The sequence below is a fragment of the Hipposideros armiger genome, unplaced genomic scaffold (genome assembly GCF_001890085.2).
Source record: "Hipposideros armiger isolate ML-2016 unplaced genomic scaffold, ASM189008v1 scaffold_440, whole genome shotgun sequence".
Lineage (NCBI taxonomy): Eukaryota > Metazoa > Chordata > Mammalia > Chiroptera > Hipposideridae > Hipposideros > Hipposideros armiger.
In genome coordinates, this window is record NW_017731790.1 from 864,127 (window position 1) to 868,423 (window position 4,297).

Genomic DNA, 4,297 nt, shown 5'->3' on the forward strand with positions numbered 1-4,297 from the left:
CACCCCCGCTCCCACAACTCCGCCCGAGCTCCACTGCGCCTGTGCACCCGACGCAGACGCATTCCAACGATCGGGGCAGAAGAGCTTCCTGTTCCGACCCGCACTAGTTAGCAGACGGGCTAGTCGGGGCAAAAGGGCTTCCGGTTTGCCGGTAATTGGCAGCTGGGTGTAGGAGTAGACCATCTAGGTAGTGGGAGGATGCCAGATCAGCTGTTATTTGCTGACTAGACTGTAGTGGGTTGTAACGAGTGCCCAGACCCTGTGGGAGGTGTAAGAGAATCGCGCATTAACACACGCACACTCTTTGGAAGGCGCAGCCCTCAGCGTGTCCCTCTCCTCGGATCCTAATGGAGGTCTGTAGATCGCAGACCCCTCTGTTCTCCCGCTAAGGATGCTGACTATCTGCTCTGTGCTTTTGCCGGGCTTTACTCTTGACCTTTTTTTCCTTCCCTACTAAGTCATAACTTCTTTTGGGAGAAGAGCACAATGGAAAAGTCTCTCATCTCCATCCCACAGCACTTTTATGCGTTTTTTCACCGATAATCGTTCACCAAGTTCGACCGGGTAACATAGTTTTCGTAGAAGAGCTTTAGAGGTTTACAGCAAAGTAGAGAAAATACAGAACCATAACCTCTTATTTGTCAGAAGTAGTACTATAATATGATGTCAGATTACAATGGACTTGAGGAAAGTTTTAGATGAAATTTGGGCCTAGAGTAATTGTTGAAAAGCTTTTCAGTGCAGTGTCAGTTGGTGAAATTCCTTTGTTGTTTTTACCTTGAGCTGGTAAACATGATGGATTTTTATGTTTCTGACCTTTTTATCGGTACATTTATTGAATGAAAATTGAAGGATAAATTAAATTGCAACAAAATGCATTTAGGCAAGTATTTATATGACCTTTCTTGTTTTCTCTAATGTTTCCTCTAGTTCTTAAATTTCTGTCCTGTAGGTTTTTACAACAGCAGTAAAAAAATATCTGGGCCAATGATATTGAATAGATGAGGAATTTTTAAAAAGAGAAAGAAAAAGCACCCAGAAAAGACACAGCAACTTCAAAATATCCTGACATGAATGGCTCTATAAAACAATGAGTCCATATATACATATAGTCACGGGATGTGGAGTAGAGAGTGGGAATGGAGTCAATGGAATTGTAATAGATAAGTATGATATCAGGGGTGGGAGGGCAGTAGATGGGGGAGGGGGTTTCTGTATGAGGGGTGAAAAGGATAACTATTGCGTTATTCTGTACACCTGAAACTAACAATAAATATATATATATATATATATATATATATATATATATATATATATATATATATATAAACCAATGAGTCCTAGTTTTCCAGCTCATGCCTCCATAACCCAGCTTTTTCAAATACTTAGAAATTGCCTTCAAGAAAATGCTTATGGAAAATTTTCACCTAGAGGCGCATTTATTTTAGTGTAAATATTTATTGATTACAAAGCGGGACAAGACCTAAAAGAGCAAGTACCATGTGGCACCAGTTTCTAAGGTTCTTACATCCAATGCAGTCATTCCTACTGCAGTGCAAATCACAATACAAAATCCTTAGGAGAAATACAAAGAGTCAGTGCCACCTTCTGATTAGGTTTGAGGACAATTTTCATGCAAGATGTAGTTGTTCAGTAGGCATTGAGGATAAGTGGGCAGGTATGATAAGGCTGTGTAATCTATGGGAGCTCAGAGTTGGAAAAACATGAAACAGATTGTATGTAGACCCTAGAGTGTGGAAGGATGTATGGTGAGACAGGATATCTGAATGTCAAGCTCATAAATTTGTACTAAATTTTAGTTATGATGGAAACATTAAAATCTCAAATTAATTGATTCCAGAATATAAATTGATTAAAACTTTGAAAAATCAAAACAACTTTGGGTTACTTTGAAGTTGGTGTATGGTCAATAGAACACTGATGAAGGATTCTTGAAACCTGGTGCTGTGACAGCAAGTACATAATCATATCCAATAACTTCATTTTTAGGCTATATTTCTCACTTGTAAAAATAAGGGATTGGTCTAGATTATTTCTAAGGTCCTTTTCATAGGCAAAAATATCAATGATTTGATAAATCTATGACTTCAAGGAAAAGTTTTTTTCATTAACCTTACATGTTGTTTGGTCTCCCAACTGAATGGGCCAAAAGGTAAACTAGAAAACAAACAAACAAACAAAAAACTCTACTTAACTAATACAGATACCCACAAAGGTTTATTTGCCTTGTTGAAGTGAGTTGTTGTTAGACTAGTATTTTTGCCCAAGGGTTAATGACTAAGCCTTTAGTAAGCTTCTAAGAACCTTGGACTTGGATGCCTTACCCAAATTAAAAACACGCAGGAAAAACAAGTATGGAGATGGTCATCATCTTTGTAGCACTCGTCTCAATTTAAAATTATATATTATGGTAATTTAACTGTTTACTGTGTGTTTCCCCAACTAGATGGCAAACTTCACAAGGGCAGAAACCTTGTTTTGCTTTTCTCTTGAGGTTCAGTGCCAAGTGCCTGGGATGTGCCACATGCTCGGATGATAGCTGTTGAGGGATGAAGTAATTTAATAAATGACCCATTCTGTAATCTCAAGAAGGCAAAATTCCTTGACTTTTTGTGTCCCTCACTATATGTATCCCTACTTCAAAATAGCACAACAAAAACCGAAACCAAATAAGTAGGATTGTCTCTAGTGTTTGGGGCTCTACTATAGTCACAAAAGTATTTTTATGAAGCCTTCTTATATAACCAGTATTTATCCCGAAGTATCATAAAGAAATTTGCCTTAGAATCTGCACTGTCCAATATGGCAGGCACTAGCCACATATCATATGCAGATATTTAAATTAATTAGAATAAATAAATTAAAAATTCAGTTCTTCAGTCGCACTAGCCACATATCAACTGTGCAATAGCCCCACGTGGACATTTCTATCATCACATGAAGTTTTACTGGAAAGCACTGTATTAGATAATTTATATAAATTTAGCTTTCTAAAAAAAATAGTGGCAAGGTAAGAAAAAAAAATCAAGAAATAGAAGTGAAATGAAATCATTACCTACCAGCAATTTGTCCACCTAAAATTGATAAGGTCTTTTAGCATGTTGGAGACAGAACTATGTAATACAAAGGAACCCAGTGGTTTCAGTTTTACTTTAGGAAAAGTTTGAATTACGGTATTCTAAGCTTTCAGACCTGGTACCACCCTCTTCCAGAGGGATGTGTCAATTTCAAAAATCTGTTTGGTTTTTCAGCAAGAATCATGAGCAGGTGGCCTGTAGTCTACAGCATGTAATGTGGGCCAGGTTATAACGAAAAGCCCTCCTGCTGAAAACAAAAGTTTTTGTTGGAATATATGTTAGGTATCATCAAAGAGCTGAAAAAGTAAAGAGGGATTACCAGGCCAAAAATCTAAGGGAAAGTAGGACCTTAGAGAAGTAAGCAGATCAGGGAAGCCAGTCTTGCCCTGAAATCTTTTGCTGATTAGAAAATACCGAAACTCGGTTGTGATAAGCTTTTTAGACAAGAAGACACTACTCAACTTGGGAGTCAGAGGTCTCAAATTTAAAAGGTGGGCCCCAAAGAACAGCACCATTGGCATAAGGGTAATACGAAGTAATACCTTTACGTACCCACAGGAAGGAATGAGCCGAGCAGAGGGAAATGAAGAAAAATAAATAAGTACCTGGGGAAATGTAGCCACAAGCTGGCCCTCAGGCAAATTTATGTTCCAAATTCACCTCACCTCAGTAAATACAAAACCTTCATGTCTAATTTTATTTAAACTGGTCTTAGACTGATACAGTCCAAAATGCCTATGAAATAAACCCTTCTAAATGTTTTCTCCAAACTTGTGCAAATATCTAGCTCACATCTCATACAGCTGCAAGTTTCTTTAGTAACAGTCACCTTAACCAAGTTTCCATAGCTTTTATTTGTCATAAAAATAAAACTGCCCTTTTTATATTTTCATTTCATCAATTTATAAATTTTGTATTACATTATATAATTACAAGGACACAATTGGCAATAATCACAACAGACTGTTAGTGGGCACAATCTAATCGCTAGGCCAGAAGTGCCTGGGGCAGTTAGCCACGGGAGTGAAGCAGGCTGTATCAGGGAGTGAAGGCTTTCGTTTTACTGAGTATAGGATCTCCTTACATCCTTTGTCAATGCTGTCAGGTAGACAGGAGAGACTCACGGACAGGAAGGATTTGCCCAACGTTTACTAGTAGTTGCGTCAAAATAGAAATCAGATCTTTTGATTCCTAATCCA